Here is a 17,802-nt window from a genome sequence, read left to right as displayed (position 1 = left end):
TGGGAATTTCTTTAAAAAATAAACATTCACTTAACCAGCATGGCAACCATACATGGTTACCAGTATGACCCAGCAATCCTATTCCTGGACATTTATCTCAGAGAAATGAACCATATATCTTTGTAAAAGCTTCTGCATGATTGGTCAGAGCAGGTTTTTGTAATAGACAAAAACTGGAAACAAAATGTTCTATAATAGGTGAATGGTTTAAAAAACTGTGGTACAGTGCTCACTTCGGCAGCACATATACTAAAATGGGAACAATACAGTGAAGATTAACATGGTCCCTGCACAAGGAGGCTTGCAAATTCATAAAGTCTTCCATATTTAAAAAACAACACAAGGGGCGCCTGGGTGGCTAAGTTAAGCGTCTGACTTCGGCTCAGATCATGATCTCGCGGTCTGTGAGTTCGAGCCCCGCGTCGTGCTCTGTGCTAACAGCTCAGAGCCTGGAGCCTGCTTCGGATTCTGTGTCTTCCTCTCTCTCTGACCCTCCCCCATTCATGCTCTGTCTCTCTCTGTCTCAAAAATAAACATTTAAAATAAATAAGTAAATAAAAAATAAAAAACAACACAAAACAAAAGTTGGTACATCTGTACTATGGAATACTACCTGGTAATAAAAAGGAACAAACTATTGATACAACAACGTGAATGGACCTCCAGGCAATATGCTGAAAGAGCCAATTTGAAAAGGTTACATATTATTTGATACTACCACATTTTCAAAATAAAAAAATACAGAGAAGGGCGCCTGGGTGACTCAACCAGTTAAGCCTCCGACTTTGGCTCAGGTCATGATCTCACCAACCATGAGTTCAAGCCCCACATCAGGCTCTGTGCTGACAGCTCAGAGCCTGGAGCCTGCTTCAGGTTCTGTGCCTCCCTCTCTCTCTGCCCCTTACCCGCTTATGCTCTCTCTCTCTCTCTCTCAAAAATAAAATAAAAACATAAACAAACAAACAAAAATAGAGAGATGGAGAACTGATCAGTGGTTGCCAGGGGTTAGGGATGGTGCTGGAGAGGGGAAAGATGACCATAAAGGAATGACATGGGGAAGGTCTTTGTAGTGAAGAAACAGTTCTGTATCTTGCTTGCAATGGTGGCTACACAAGTGGATCAAATGACTATAGAAGTAGACACACACATTGTACCAATGTCAGTTTTCTGCTTTTGCTATTGTCCTGTAGTTACATAAGATGTCACCATCGGGGAACTGGGTGAAAAGTAAACAGATACCTCTCTACTGTCTTTGCAAAATTCTGTGAATCTATAATTATCTCAAAATAAGAAATTTTTAAAAAGTATTAGAAAACTACAAATAACCAAATGTTTCTTTTGAGAGTCTCTCTCTCTCAGGTATATAGAAACATTCTTCAACAATAAAACATTTAAAGACATTCTCATTAAAATAAGAAAAGGGGCGCCTGGGTGGCTCAGTCTGTTAAGCTTGGACTCTTGATTTCCACTCAAGTCATGATATCAGGTTCATGAGATTGAGCCCTGAGTCAGGGGTTTTCAGACCAGAGCCTGCTTGGGATTCTCTCTCTCTCCTCTCTCTGCCCTACGCCCCCATTTGTGCACACACACATGCTCTCTGTCAAAATAAATAAATAAACATTTAAAAAATAATAAAATAAGAAAACTAAAAAAAAAAAACAAAACACAAGCATACCTATAGTGATGCTATTATTTAATGCTGTTTTAGAAGTTTTTGCAGGGGCACCTGGGTGGCTCAGTTGGTTAAGTGTCCAACTTGGGCTCAGGTCATGATCTCATGGTTCGTGAGTTTGAGCCTCATGTCAGGCCCCGTGCTGACAGCTCAGAGCCTGAAGCCTGCTTTGGATTTTGTGTCTCCCTCTCTCTCTGCCCCGCCCCTGCTTACACTCTCTCTCTCTCTCTCAAATAAATGTTAAAGAAAGTTTTTTAATAAGAATAAGTTTTTGCCAATATAATAAGATCCAAAACAGAAGTGAAAGATTTAAGTATTGGGAAGGAAATAAAACTATCTTATTGGTAGACAATAATGGAATGATCTTTTAAATGTGGAAAACAACCTCAAACTCTTAGAATTAATATGGGAATTCAGGACCAAGATAATATCACAAAATCAATACTTTGATAAGCAGTCACTGAACTCTTCTCCTTTATAGTAGTAGCAAATATATAAACAATTTAGGAATAAACCTAATGAAAAAACATATGCAAAACATATATGTGTAAAACCTATATGATCAAAACTGAAAAGCTTTACTGAAAAATAGTGTTATAACAATTTTATTTCAAATTTAAACATGTAAATGTAAAACAAATAAATAAATAAAAGCAATGCCTGCATTCTAAGGGTCTTGGTAAGATTTAGAAATTCTTGCAATTACTAGTAATATCACCCAATGAATTATAAGCCAAAATATTTATGTTATATATTCTAGTTCTGTACTCCTCAAAGCAGTACATTGGCCCCATGAATTATGGCTAGTCTGTATTGTCTGAATTGCTATGTGTTCTAAATATAAAAAGCACAGCAGATTTTGAAGATTTAGTATAAAATATGTAAAATATCTCATTCACAGTTGTGTTCATTACATGTTGAAATAATATTTTGGATGTATTGCGTCATGTAAAATATATTAAAATAGTAGTTACTACAAAATTTTACGTTACATATATTTGCTCACCTTTGTGGCTCACATTATATTTCGGTTGGACAGCACTGTTAGAGCTTTTTCATTTCACACTTTCATGTACCTAAAGACCTTACTGCCCATTAAAATTACTTGTGAGCTTTAAAAACAAAAAAGGCTGGGCTGTACCCTAAGAAATACAATTGGTGTTGGTAGTATTGGTATGATCTTGATTCTCCCTAGGTGATTCTAATGTACTCCCAAGGTTAATAACCACCACTATTGACTTCGGGCTATCAAGCTCTGAAGAATCCTTTTTCACGTTTATCATTTCATACAATTAAGAAAGGTACTTGACAGGCTAAGAAGTAACATTTGAATCTGAGAGCACAGATGTGGTGCTGGTTCCATTCTGGATGGATACCTCCTGTGATTGATCAAAACAAGATGTGAATTTTTCCCAGCCTATGGTGTGATGGTGGCAGAATTTTCAGTTTATAAAAACAAAGTACAGTAATTGATTCTTTTTTTAAAGTTTTACATGATTCTTGGAGCACAGTTACTAATATTTGAGCTGGTTCTGAGTGGATGGAATTTATGATGGATTTAAAACACAGAGGTTTGTGTGCTGTCTTCTCTTTCTGATCACAGCATCTCTAGGAGGTGGGCGGGGCAAGCATTTTTATCCCCATTTTTAGAGGAAGACACTGAGGCCCACCCAAGGAGGCAAGTAGGTTGCCTAAGATTGTGTGACTCGGTACATAACATAGCCTAGACTGGAAAACACCTTTTGACACCTGTCCAAGGCCCTCCATTTCCAATTGATTTATCCTTGGACAAATCACTACCACCTATGATAAAAGGGGCTTTTGTCCAGAGGCTCTTTCCCTTAATCAGCCCTAATAAAGGACTTTAGCTTATACTAGATAGCTCTGCTGATGTACGTGGCACTAAGCCAACATCTTAAATGCAAAATAGTTCATGCTCAAAGATGAATCAAAATGTGATTCAGTCAACCAAACAATGCCCCCAAATTTTTAGCTTCCAGGTAACTAATAATGCACTATATTCCTGTAAAAACTTTGCATTACTCTCAAGGAGACAGTGTGGCATGATGGAAGAGCATGGACTCTGGAGGTGTCAGACCTGCAGGTGACTCCAGGTGCTGGCCCTCACTAAGCTGTGCATCCTGGGCATGCCACTTCTCTCATTTACTGAACATCTACTGGCAGTAGACAGTATAAACTCCTAGAGCTGCAATGGAGCACACACCATGGTCCCTTCCCTCAAGAATTCTCAGGATGTGGGAGAAGTGTGTCCTATAAATGCCAGAAGAACAGAGCTGCTCTGGAGCAGCTAGGGCAGCATCGCAGGAGCCTGAAGATAACAGTTTAGGAAAACAGTTTAGGTTAACAATTGGTGAATCTAGAAATATGGATACTCATTGTGTATCTTGCAACTTTTCTATAGATTGGAACATTTTCCAAATAAAAAGGTGGGGTAGAAAAGTTAAAAAAAACAAATATTAAATATTAAAATATTTAGCAATAAACTAATGAGAAATGTGAAAGTTTAATACAGAGAAATCCCTTATACATTACTAAGGTTTATAAAACCTGAATAAATGGGAGAGACATGCCTTGAGGAGGAAGCTATCAAATTGGGGGTGGGGGAGGATAGGAATAAGAGATCCTATGGACTGAATTATGTACCCCCAAAATTTGTATATTGAAAGCCTAATCCCTAATGTGACTATTTAGAGATCAGCCCTTTAAAGAAGTAATTAATATTAAATGAGGTCATAGGTTAAGGCCCTAATCCATTAGAACTGGTGTCCTTGTATGAAGAGGAAGAAAGACCAGAGGGCTGAAAGAAAGAAAGAAAGAAAGAAAGAAAGAAAGAAAGAAAGAAAGAAAGAAAGAAAAAGAAAGAAAGGAAGGAAGGAAGGAAGAAAAGAAAGAGAAAGGAAGGAAGAAAGAGAAAAAAAAATTTTTGGCTCAGTCAGTTAAGCATCCAGCTTCAGCTCAAGTCATGATCATGGTCAGTGAGTTCGGTCGTGCATCAGGCTCTGTGCTGACAGCTCAGAGCCTGAAGCCTGCTTCAGATTCTGTGTCTCCCTCTCTCTCTGTCCCTCCGCCGCTTGCACTTTGTCTCTCTCTCCCTCTCTCTCTTAAAAGTAAATAAGCATTAAAAAAAAAAAAAAAAAAGGAATTAGGGGCACCTGGGTGGCTCAGTCTGTTAAAGTTCAGCATCTGACTGGCTCAGGTCATGATCTCACAATTCATGAGTTCAAGCCCCCGGTCAGGCTCTGTGTTGACAGCTCAGAGCTTGGAGCCTGCTTCGGATTCTGTGTCTCCCTCCCTCTCTGTCCCTACCCCACTTGTGCGCACGCGCTCTCTCTCTCTCTCTCTCTCTCTCTCTCTCTCTCTCTCTCTCTCAAAAATAAACATAAAAAAAGAAAGAAAAAAAAAGGAAACGCCCACAGCAGTTAAAATCAGGGATCCCCTTACCCTGATTATGGCGGTCTATGTGAAGCCTCAAATTCTGCATTTTAATAAGTGATATCCCCACCAGGTGATTCTGTTGAAGGTGGTCCCACACCACACTTTGAGAAATGCCACTCTAATTTCAGCCCGGAGGTTCAGAGAGATGCAGCAGGAAGCAGTTAATCCTCAAAGGAAATGCATATACAATTCTACAAAGATATGCACAAACAAACCAACAAACAAACCAACAAACAGACACTATTAGCCTCTGAGAAAGTTTTGAGGGTCTGGTATGAGAGGGAGACTTATTTTTTAATTTTTGTTTTATTTTGTAATAAGACAGTACAGTAAAACCTTGGATTGCAAGTAAGGTGTTCTGAGAGTGTTCCACAAGAACAGCAAACATTTCTAATAAAATTCTAACTTGATAAACAAGCGATGTCTTGCAATACGAGTAGTATATGACGCTAAATGTCATATGATCACAACTGAGCCAGTGGTTCTTGAAATTTGCTTTGATATACAAGTGCTTGGATTACAAGCATGTTTCCGGAATGAACTACCAAGGTTTTACTGTACTATTTTTCAATTTAAAAACTAACTTGAAAAAAAGAGGTCATGAATTTAAAGAGCTTTTTAGTGGGGCACCTTTTTACTGGGTGGCTCAGTCAGTTGAGTGTCCAACTTCGGTTCAGGTCATGATCCGTGAGCTTGTGAGTTTGAGCCCTGTGTCAGGCTCTGTGCTGACAGCTCAGAGCCTGGAGCCTGCTTCAGGTTCTGTGTCTCCCCCCTTCCCACTTGCACTCTGTCTCTCAAAAATGAATAAGCATTAAAAAAATACAATTAAAAAAGTAAAATAAAGAGCTTTTTGTTGGCATGTTTCCCAACAAATAGGTAATCAACAAGTACAAATTCCTTTCTTTTTTGTCTTCCACTCATTTGCCATGGCTCAGTTGGTTGAGGGTCAGACTTCGGCTCAGGTCATGATCTTGCAGTTCAAGTCCCACATCGGGTTCACTGCTGTCAGCGCAGAGCCTGCTTTGGATCCTCTGTCCCTCTCTCTCTGCCCCTGCCCTGCTTGCATGCTCTCTTTCAAAAAATAAGTAACACATTTAAAAAAAAAAAAAAAACTAAGAACATACTAAGATCCCTTTAAAAAAAAAAATTTCCCATCCCTTTCCTTCCCTCCCTGCCCCCACCCAACAGTATCTCCATTTGTGCATTTGATTAACAAATTTTACTTTCATGCATATTGTATTCTAAGCACAGTTCTAAGACACAGTCCCTCCCAGCCTGCACAGAGCTTTTCATCCCCAACCTCACCTCTGCCAATTTTGTCTTAATTCCTGTCTCTCCAGGCTTACACAGGCCATCCCCATACACAAACCTAAACTAGCTTTCCCGCTCCTTTCCCTCAGAACCTAAATTCTCCTCCATGGAGCCTCCAGCCCCCCAGTGATATTCTTAGAAGGGTGGGAAATTCATAGGAATCTGTGAGCCAGCTCCCTGCTGCCCTCTGCTGGGCCTTCTTGGGGCTCACGTCCCTCTTCTTTAGGGCCTGCTTCTCCCCAATTGGCATCTACTCCATCTTGGGTGGGTACGCCCCAGGGAATGTGTACCCAGAATATGCTGGCTTTTCCTGGACCTCTGGCTCAGAGCTGGGATGTGTGTGATCGAAAGTCTGAGCCAGAATGTTCCTAAAGGCCACTGTCTTAACAGAAGCAGTGCTGTATGGGAGGGCAGTAGTTCTACCCCGTCTGTATGTGTGTGTGTGGTAGAGGGGTGGGGGCTGCGGGTACTTAAGGTGAAATGTCTTTGCTAGAATTTTTTTATTCTTTCTTTTACTCTTTGTGTTTTATCTTGTGCCAAAGGCAATTTATACTCCGTCAGAAACATCAGAAAATAGAGACATGAAAAAGATTTAAACAATCTCACCTAGATACCGTTTCTGCTCACATCTAGAGCAGGAACAGAGGGGAAAGGGTACTGGGCCAGGAACCAGGACACTGGATTCTAGTCCTCACTGTCACCTCACTGTGTGACTCTGGGCAAGCCCCTTACTTCTTGGAGTCTCAACGTATCATACACACAAAAGAGTACCCCAGTAAAGCGCCCCATCTGGCGTTCCTCCTCTGAGATTCTAAGTCAGTGGTCCCAAGCAGTCAATTAGACCGTTAGACTATTCCAACTTTCAATCACTACAAATATTTAAAAGCAGTAAAAGTGGACTAAAACAGATTACAAATAAATAGGAGGGAAAGCTCTGAAAAAGTTCTGAAAATGAACAAAAATGCTTCAAAACTCTTAGTTGAAAATTGCCTTCTGAAGCATGAAAATAGCTGATACTATAGGAAAAAAAAAAAAAAAAACAGCAACTGGGGAATATTTCTTTTCAACCAAATCATTGTTTCAATCAAAATGTTGTATTCATGAGAACGCCTTCAGAAAAACTGCTTTCCGTCCAATCATATATCTGTGTGAGGCAGCCAGCAAGAGCTTCCATCCACCTCCCCTGTGAGCTTGGGAGAAGTTTGAGGTCTCTACCCCTGGTGAAATAAACATAAGGCCAACTGCAGGCATGCATGTCCCCAGCAAGCGTTTACTGATTCTCTTCTTGTCGGGCTCTGCACTGGGCACTGGGGATATACAGCCACCAGGACAGCCCTGCCATCCTTTCCCCATGGGGCTCCCAGCCAGTCTGACAGGGCAGACAAACATGTCCATGTGTAATTCCAATCAGGGTGAGACGAGGTGAGAAGTGGAAGTCGTGGAAAATGGCGAGAGGCAGGGAAACCATTGCCCTGTCCCTCCAGCAGCCGTGAAGCTGTAGAAACTGGGCCTTCCCCTCCTCAGTAAAAAGTTCCAGTTATTTTTGCTGTGAAACAAATCATCCCAATACTCAATGCCTCAAAACCACCATTTTGGTTTGCTCAGGATTCTGTAGGTCAAGAAATCAGAGGGCATGGCAGGAATGGCTTGTCTTTTCTCCAAAATGTCCAGGACCTCAGCTGGGGAGGTCAGTGACTGGGGGTGACTCCAGGGCTGGGAGCAGGAGTCACGTGGAAGTATCTTCACCCACATGCCCCAAAGTAAGTACTGGCTATTGCCTGGGCCACAACTGCGGCAGTTTTCCAGAGCACCTATGTGTGGCCTCTGCGTGTGGCCTAGGCTCTCACCGTGGAGGCCTCAGGGTCCCAGCTGCCCTACATGGCAGCTCAGGACCCCAAGCATGAGTGTCCTGATAACAAGGCCTTTTCTGCCTTCACTACAGAAGTCCTGAAGTGTCACTTCTCAGAATTTATTAGTTATAAGTAAGCCACAGGCCTGCCAGATTGATGTGGAGGATGATTAGACACCACATCTAGATTGGAGAATGGTAAGGTTCCAAGAAGACAAGTGCGACAGGAGTTTTTGCTGTGGCCATCTTTGACACAATTTACCACATCCGGGGTAGATCCAGCACCCCATTTACTGCCCAGCATGGGAGGGCAGGCCTGAGTGGGGTCCAGTGAGAGGTGGGGCAGAGATAAGAAGGGAAAGGAGCTGGACTCCTTTTTGCCCCATTCCGTGGGCAATTCCATTTGACCATGGCTTTGGTTTCTACTCTCCAATGACTCCATATCCCCGACCCAGAGCTTTCTTCTGAGTTTCAGATCAGTTGTCTACTTGCCCGCCTACTTTTCCTTTCAGTGCCTCAGTGTGTTCTTGTGAACAATGGAGACATTGATACTCTCCACCTTATGCCTAACACATGTAAGTGCCCAGTAAGTGGTAGCTATTAGATGACATCTCTATGTGGATATCTTTTTTTTTTTTTTTTTTGATTATCAGGAATATAGTTGATAGAGTCTTTTTTTTTTTTTTTTTGAGAGAGTATGCACATGAGCAGAGGAGGGGCAGAGAGAGATGGGGACAGAGGATCTAAGTGGGCTTTGCACTGACAGCAGAGAGCCTGATGTGGGGCTTGAACCCATGAACCGTGAGATCATGACCTGAGCCGAAGTCAGACACTTAACAGAGTGAGCCACCCAGGCACCCCTCTATGTGGATATCTTAAAAACAGTTCAAACCCAACATCTCCAAAACTGAACTTATAACGTGCTGCCTATGCCTCTGCCCCTTGCTTGGTGTCCCCTACCTGCAGGAATGGATCACCACCCTTCTCTCGCCCATGTCAAAGGTCTGGCAGTCTTCTTTCATACCTCGCTCTCTCACTCCCCATATCCCACCCAACCCAAGCCTTGACAAATTCACTTTCTAGATGTTTCTCTAAATTTTTCCACTCTTCTCCATCTCTGCCCTAACACCCACTCCAATCTATAATCATCTCTCCTTTGGACTCTGGCCTCCTTGCTGGTCTCGCAAATTCACTAGTCGCAGTTGCCCTTCTATCCACCCACATGCATTCTTCACACAGCAAGCTGACAGGATGGTTTCAGAATGTAAAGCTGTTCATGTCACTCTGCCTGATGAAAAACCTTTATCCCTGTTGTTCTAAAGAAAAGGCAGATCATGGGGCACCTGGGTGGCTCAGTCAGTTAAACATCCGGCTGGAACTCAGGTTATGATCTCACAGTTTGTGAGTTTGAGCCCCGTGTCAGGCTGTCTGCTGTCAGCATAGAGCCTGCTTCAGATCCTCAGTCTCCCTCTCTGTCTCTCTCTGCCCCTCCCCCACTTGCACTCTCTCTCTCTCTCTCTCTCTCTCTCTCAAAAAAAAAAAAAAATTTAAGTAAATAGAAAAGACATCTTTTAAAAGGCGTACAAAGTCCTGCCTCCCTCCGTCCTCATTAACCCCATTCTCCACCCCCAACACACACACACACACCATCACTCCTTTCTGCCACAAGGCCTTTATATTCCTCTGCCTGGAATGCCCTTACCCCCTCCTACTTTGCTCCCCCTTCCTGCAGATAACAGCTCAAGAATCCACCTCCTCTAGGAAGCCTTCTCTGCCTGCCTGATGAGATCCACCCACCCAACCTTGGTAGGGTCTTATAGCACTAGGCAGTCTCCTTTGTAGTGTATGTTACAGTTGGCATCTACATTTGTATGGTGATTATTGGAGTATCACTCTCCTCCACAACCCTGCAGGCTCCACAGGGTAGGGCTCATGTCTGGCTTTGCTCACTATTATATCCCAAAGTCTAAAACAGCCCCTGACATGTAGTTAATAATTGTTGGTTGGATGGATGGATGGATGGATGGATAGATGGATGGATGAGAGAGGGGAGGAGAGGTGCCAGGCCCATTGTAAGCATTTAGAGAATGTTTGCGGAATGAATAAATGGGCAGGTTGAGCAGAACCCAGGAGATGACTCACAATACACCTAATTTTCCACCCTTCAGGCAGGCACGAGGCCAGAAAGGAATCTGTTAGGATGCAGGAAAAAGTGATTCCGTTGGGACTGGAAACACTCATCTCCTTGCCCCAGGGCCTGTCTCCTGGAAGTATTGGAGACTTGAATACTTGTACCTGCTTCCAGAACTTAACATGCCTACCTGATCCATGTCCTTCTTTTCCACACAAGGACCAGCCAGACAGTGAGAGTTGGCCACCACTGGGAGGCTGTGCAGGGACAGAGAAAACAACGCTCAGACACTGACAGACCAGGGGTCCATCCTGACGATGCTATTTACAGACTCTCCATCCCAGGCTCTTCCCCCTGGGGTAGTGGGACCTAAGTTTCATCATCTGAATGGCTAACTGCCACACCCCAAAATCCCAGTTCAACTTCTTCAGGGACTTCCTGCCATGAATTCAGGTGCCTTGACACACCGAGCCACAATGCCTAGGTCTCCCCTTCCTTTTCCCCACCCACTCTTCACCTTGTTTTTAAAAGTCAGAGAACTGTCCTTCAACAGGGTTGAGAGTGTCACACCTCAGGCTGCTTTGAGAAAAGAGGAAGAAATAAGCCCTCCGTTTCTAAAATCTAATGTCCAGTCTTTGTGGCCTCATATTGGTCATGTGACCTTGGGCAAGATACTTTACATCCAGTTGATAGGAAGAAACTGAGGCAAAGAGAAGTTTAATAATTTCTGCAGCACAGGGTTGCTATAACCAAAGAAAGGGGGGCCTGGGTGGCTTAGACAGTTAGGCATCTGACTCTTGATTTCAGCTCAGGTCATGATCTCACAGTCGCAGGATCAAACCCCACGTCGGGCTCTGCACTGACAGTGCACACTGCTTGGGATTCTCTCTCTCTCTCTCTCTCTCTCTCTCTCTCTCTCTCTCTCTCTGCCATTCCCCTGCTCTCAAGTGCATGCACACACTCTTTCTCTCTCAAAATAAATAAATAAACATTTAAAAAAAAAAAAAAGCTCCAGGGGCACTTGGGTGGCTCAGTCGGTTAAAGGTCTGACTTTGGCCCAGGTCATGATCTCATGGCTCGTGAGTTTGAGCCCCATGTTGGGCTCTGTGCTGACAGCTGAGAGCCTGGAGCCTGCTTCAGAATCTGTGTCTCCCTCTCTTTCTACCCCTCCCCTGCTTGTGGTCTGTCTCTCTTTCTCAAAAATAAACAAACATTTAAAAAAAAGCTCCAAAGAAATTATGGGACAAAAGGGTTTGTATTCCATAACTCCCTGATCCTGAATCAGAAGTGCTCAGGGATGATTCACATAAATAATGACACAGCGTAGGGCTTTACAATTTACAAAAGCTGCACCCTTTCAACTCTTTGTGAATTTGTTAATAAATAACCGTATTAGAATAGGCTCTCAAATAATCTGTCAGACCCTCTAGGAAATGTATGTGCCTCTCCAGTGATGGAGATAAATTAGCTGGAGAGATCTGAGGGCAATGGGGAGGGGCTCTAATAACACCCAAAGGGTACCTAATCAGTCTTTCTTGGAAGACCAGTCTTGACCCAATCTTTGAACCTAAAGCCATATTGGTGGGGTGTGAGAGCCAATGTGATGGCTCTTGCTGAGAGGATCTCAGATCAGTTGAAACTAGAAGAGGAAATGCCAGCAGAGCAGAACCTCCAGGATGACAAAAGACCACCCCTTACCTGAAGCACTAGACAGTCTCTCTGTCCCAAGCTCCCCCCCCCCCCCCCGAAAGGTATGGCATTCCAATCCCAGCACCATGGCATCCCCATATGGGCACCACAAAGGCAATCCAGGAGCCCTGACCTCCAGCCTGTTGGTCAATGCCTGAAGGAACACAGCCCCAAAGCAGCCTCCCCCATTTCAGAAACTCCAGCTGGGCTCACCCTTAGGCACACTGACTACCAAAACCAGAGAGGACAGTCCCTTGCAGAGATAGCATGCTTTCTGTTTGTCCAAGTTCCTCCTTTTCTACCTCCTTCCCCCTTACCACACTCCTGTGCAGTAGAGTTCCATGTGAGACCTAGTACACAAATGAGGGATTACTTACTATCAAAATCCTTTTGAGTGGTGACCTTCCATCCCTGGAGGAGTTCAAGCAGACACTGAAAAACCACTTGTGAAGAGCACTCCCACCCTAAACTCAAACAGCTGCCAGGTTCTGTGGACTCGACTACTCTGATCCGTCTCCCACCTGCTCCTGTTCTGGCAGGTCCTATGTGTTCCCACCCAGGCTCCATTCCCCTTACGAACAGCAAATAGTTCTGTGTTTCCTACAGAATATTCTAGCAGCTTGGCCTGGACCTGGGCCCCCTGGGAGTTGACCTAACTCCTTTCCCAAACTTTACCACTGAGTTCACCAATCAAACTAAAATAGTCTCTAGAGCCTCAAGCTGCACGCTCTCCCACCTTCGTACTTTGCTCATGCTGTTCCCTCTGCCCAGAAGGCTCTTTGCTTGTGGTTTGCCCCCTCCCCACTTGCCCAACGTGATCCAGCTTAACTGCCATCTCCTCTGTGAAGTCCTCCCAAATTCTGTGATTCGTCCCTAACACTTTCTCTACACCTCTCTTCTGAAGCTAATTTCTGTCTTTCGAGGTTTGTATAATTACTGGATAATGTGCCCCTCCCCACACTGCGAGTCTTTTAAAGGGCAGGATCAGGTGTGAGTCATCTTCTTAGCATCTGGCATGACACCGTGCCCACAGCAGGAACTCAGTGAATGTGTGTTGAATGAATTAGTGATGAATCCAGACCCTGAACTGCTGTTCACAGCTTGTATAGAAGTAGTATTTTTCCCAAAAGTGCTCAATAAATATCTGCCGAGTGAACAAACTGAGTTTATAATTATAGACCTCACAGAGACTTTTTTAAATGAGTTATGTTGGACATACAGAGAGACACAGAGACTATAAACAAAAACCCTTTGTACCCACCACCTAGCTTAGAAAAGAAAGCATTACAGACACAGGTGAAACTGCGTAGCCCCGCCCAACCCTGCTCACCTCCTCCCCGCTAGAGAGACACACTATCCTGATATGGGGGTTTATCAGTCCCAAACTACTACTACCAGCCACAGCAACACATAATAGTGTGAGCAGCAGTATGACTGCAGGTAAGGCTGGGATGTGGCAACAGCGCTTCCTTGGAGCTGAAAGGCGACTCTTATCCTTAGCTTGGGAGAATCTGAATTTTTACTTACAGGTAACATTAGAGAGAAACAATATAAAGGAGCAATGCCTAAGTCCACTTAGATTTCTGGAGATTTAAAAATATGATTGCTCTAATGGATATATTTTCATACTAGAAGTTAGCTAAAATGTTACTGTTAATAATTTTTAAGTTGATTTGTCTAGAAGAACATGGGTGTTTGACCCCTATATCAAGAGTTGTGTGCAATAATGACTAAGCCATCCAGGTACCCTGAACATGAGTCTTTATTATTTGCACTCCTCACTTTAAAAAAAAAAAAAAAAAGCCTTGAAAGAAAGATTGTGAGAGGCATCCAGGTATAGTGATAGGAACACCAGACATCCTAATGCTCTTGGTTTGAGTTACCTTTTTTGAACCATAATTTCCTCATTTTCAAAATGGAATATATTTTTTGAATTTATGCCAAGCCTCCTTCCAAGAATATCTGCAGTCAACTTTTTTCGAAGTTGTGAAAAATCAAAAAAATAATAAATATGAGAGCACATTTAAATTATATAAGAAGCTGCAGGTATATGGTAGTGTTAGAAGCATCAGCAACAACACAATATACGCCACCTAGTAATGAAAAAGAGTAACTGCATCTGGATACAATTCAAACAATTCAGATTCTTGCAAGGACTACTGGCCATTTGAGGAAGGCCTCCAATGTAAATGACAAGCAAAAACAGAAAATGAGAGGCAGAAAAAGTTTAAGATTATCATTAATGAGGGGCACCTGGGTGGCTCAGTCTGTTAAGCATCCAACTTTGGGTCAGGTCATGATCTCATGGTTCGTGGGTTCAAGGCCCACATCAGGCTCTGTGCTGACAACTCGGAGCCTGGAGCCTGCTTCGGATTCTGTGTCTCCCTCTCTCTCTGCCCCTCCCCCACTCATGCCCTGTCTCTCGAAAATAAACATTAATAAATACTCAAAACCCATCACTTCTGGATTGTTTTATAGTTTTACTATCATTCATAATCTTGAAATCACTTATGTTTACTGTTTCTGTATAGGAGAAATCCTACACAATCCTATATGATGGTCTACTACCAAGCATCTTTTCCCAACTCCATGTGACATCGCACTGGGAGCTTGAAATCAGCCATAGTGGGAGTTTTTACACCACAGAAATAGGTAAACACTACAAATCAGTGTTGTCATCCCCCGCCAAAAGTTAAACCTTTGCCAACATGCCAACACACAACACATATGCATGTGAACAATGTACACGTGTGTATACCCACAACATATATGTATATTTACACACGTGTGTGTATTCATACAACAACATGCATATAACACTTACCAACATACCACTGACTCTGGGAAATTAAACATATGAAGGTATTAATGAAACGCTAAGTAAAATTAGAAGATAAAGCAGAGACTTCCCAGAAAGTAGGAAAAGAGATGGACAATAGTTGGTAAAAGATGAAAAAAATTAGAGGATCAGTCCAGAAAGTCTGAGCAAATAATGAGCTTCAGAAAGAGAACATAGAAAATAATGTGAAAGAAACATTAAAGGAATAATTCAAGAAAATCTTCAGGAACTGCAAGACAATTTTGAGACTGAAATAGGTTACCTTGCAGAACAAATGAAAAAAAATAAAATAAAACCCAGGTATTATCGCAAATCTCAGAACACTAAGCAATAAAGAGATGATCCTAAGAACATCAAGTCAAAAACAAAGAAAAGAAACAGGTGACAAACAAAGGAGGGGCAACCAATCAGAATGATAACTGACTTCTCAACAGCAGTTTAGAAACAGTAAGTGCTAAAAATGTTTAGGAACAATGATTTCCAACCTAGACCCTATTCCCAAATTCTCTGCCAATCAACAGTGAGAGTTGAAAAAGACATTTTCCAAGATCTTAGAAACTTTTTTCAACTCTTATGTGCATTCATTTAACATTTATGTGCATTAATACTGAGAACCCACTATGTGCCAGACATTATTCTAAAAACCAGAGATAGAGAAGTGAACAAACAAGGTCCTTGTTCAAATGGCTCTTCTAATCTGAAAATATGAACATGTCAGGTAGTAATCAGCACTCTGAAGAATAGCAGGATTGAGGGGAAGGAGTGCTGAGTGAGAGGGGGCCCTCTTTTACACAGTGCCTGTGAAGTTACAGTTGAATAGAGACCTAAGGGAAGGAATGAAGCCATGTGGATAGCTGGAGTAAGAGCCTTCCCTGCAGAGGAATCAACAAGGCCAGTGGCTCTGGGAAGAGTGTCTGTGAAACCAGGCCACAGGGACTAGAAAGGGTGGTGGGAGACAAACACGGAGGTGGCTGGAGGAGGCCAAGTCATGGGGGCCCTTTGTACTGGGTGTTTTCCTCTTGTCCCTCCAGACCCACTCTCCACCTTCTCTGCTGCCTGGGAACCTGATGTTCATGGACCACATCAACAGGCTCCCTTGACCTCTGGCTTCCTGTGTGATTTGGCCAATGGAAGGTACCTGCAATAAATCAGAAGGCAGGAGTCTTTACTGAAGGCCACAGCTTTTGTCAGGTGACCCTCCTTAGTTCACCTGCACTCTTCAGAGTGGGGGTGGAAACGCCTAATATCTCCCCACGGTTGCTAGCTCCAGGAACTAGCACACAGTATGCCCCGTGGCTTCCCTAAACCCCACTCACATCTTTGTAAACTGTTCCTTTAGAAGATTCTCGCCTAATTCCTCAATGTGAGTGTGACATCTGTCTGTTTTCTGCCCGGATCCTAACACTCCTTTATAGGCTAAGATAAGGATTTTAGATTGAATTCTGAAGAAGATGGGAAGCCACTGGAGGTTTTTGAGCCTATGGGACATCGTGTGACTTACATTTTAGATCACTCTACATGCTGGATGTTGAAAAGACCTCGGTGGAGCTCACAGGTAGAAACAGAACAGTTTAGGGGGCTTTTACACTAGTAAGGGTAGAAAGCGACTTTGGGCTAGGGTGGTTGTAGGAAAGGCCGTAAGGGTTCAACTGTGGGCATATGTTGTAAAGGTAGAGCCAAGAGGATTTGGTGATCAAGTACCTGTAAGGTGTAAGAGAAAAAAAAAGTCAAGGTTGACTCAGGCTTTTTGGTCTGAGGATGAGTTGCCATTCACTGAGATGGAGATGTCTGGGGAGAGAGCAGATCTGGGCTGCAAAAATCAGGAGTTCTGTTTGGGATTAAACAAAAGTCTAGGTGTTTATTAGGGATCCAAGTGGGAATGTTGAATAGGCCAATGCATACCTAAGGCTGGAGTTCAGGGAAGGTCAGCCCTGGAGGTATGAATTTTAGTGTAACTTCTAAAGTAGCATTTAAAGTCATAGACCAGATGAAATTACCTAGGAGTTGATATAAACAGAAAAGAAATGAGTTCCAAGGAGTGAGCCTTTTCTTTGGGAGCTACCAGAGGATGGTTCACCAAAAGGAAGGAGAAAACCAAGAAAGAAGACATGTGAGTATAGGAATCTGACACTAGAGGCTGGAAGAATCCCCATATTGATGAAGAAAGGGGATCCCAGACCTGTGGGTCTTAAGAGTAACCTGTCTGGGGCGCCTGGGTGGCTCAGTTGTTTGGGCGTCCAACTTCATCTCGCAGTCCGTGGGTTCAAGCCTTGCATCGGGCTCTGTGCTGACAGCTCGGAGCCTCCTGCTTCGGATTTTGTGTCTCCCTCTCTGTCTGCCCTTCCCCCACTCATGCTCTGTCTCCATCTCTCAAAAATGAATAAACATTAAAAAAAAATTTTTTTTTAAAGAGTAACCTGTCTGAATTGGAGCTAGAGGTTACAGGCCCTGGGAGGTATATCACCAAGAAAAAGAAAGGAAGTAAACATGCTTGAACATACGAGGTAACTACTAACACATTTTAGGTAAACATATTTACGTGAAATATTGAGCATAGAATTATACATACTATATATAAGCATCTATTATATAAAAGCCACAGAAATGTAAACCTAAAATACTGATTTAACCAAAAACTATAATTACGAGGATTCCAAGGGAAGAGGTATAAAATAAAATGCAAAAAATCCTAGTATAAAAATGTTAGAGGAACTCCACACTTGCGTGTATCCCAAAGAATGGAAAACAAGGGCTCAAAATAAGTATATGTACATGAATGTTTGTAGCAGCACTATTTGAAATAGCCAAAAGGTGGAAGCCCAAATATCTTTCGAGTGAACGCATAAATTATGCTT

General features: G+C 42.8%; 1 non-coding gene across 1 annotated transcript; it reads left to right on the top strand.

The window, feature by feature from the left end:
- Positions 1-225: 225 nt before the first annotated feature.
- Positions 226-331, top strand: LOC128776277 (U6 spliceosomal RNA). Its single transcript, XR_008421364.1, has one exon. It is a non-coding gene; the product is annotated as a U6 spliceosomal RNA (small nuclear RNA).
- The last annotated feature ends 17,471 nt before the right edge of the window (positions 332-17,802 follow it).

This window comes from Panthera pardus, unplaced genomic scaffold, assembly GCF_024362965.1.
Source record: "Panthera pardus isolate Hobbes unplaced genomic scaffold, ASM2436296v1 HiC_scaffold_12, whole genome shotgun sequence".
NCBI classification, from domain to species: Eukaryota; Metazoa; Chordata; class Mammalia; order Carnivora; family Felidae; genus Panthera; species Panthera pardus.
Note: the sequence above shows the minus strand (reverse complement) of the source record. Positions and strands in the feature narration are given on the sequence as shown.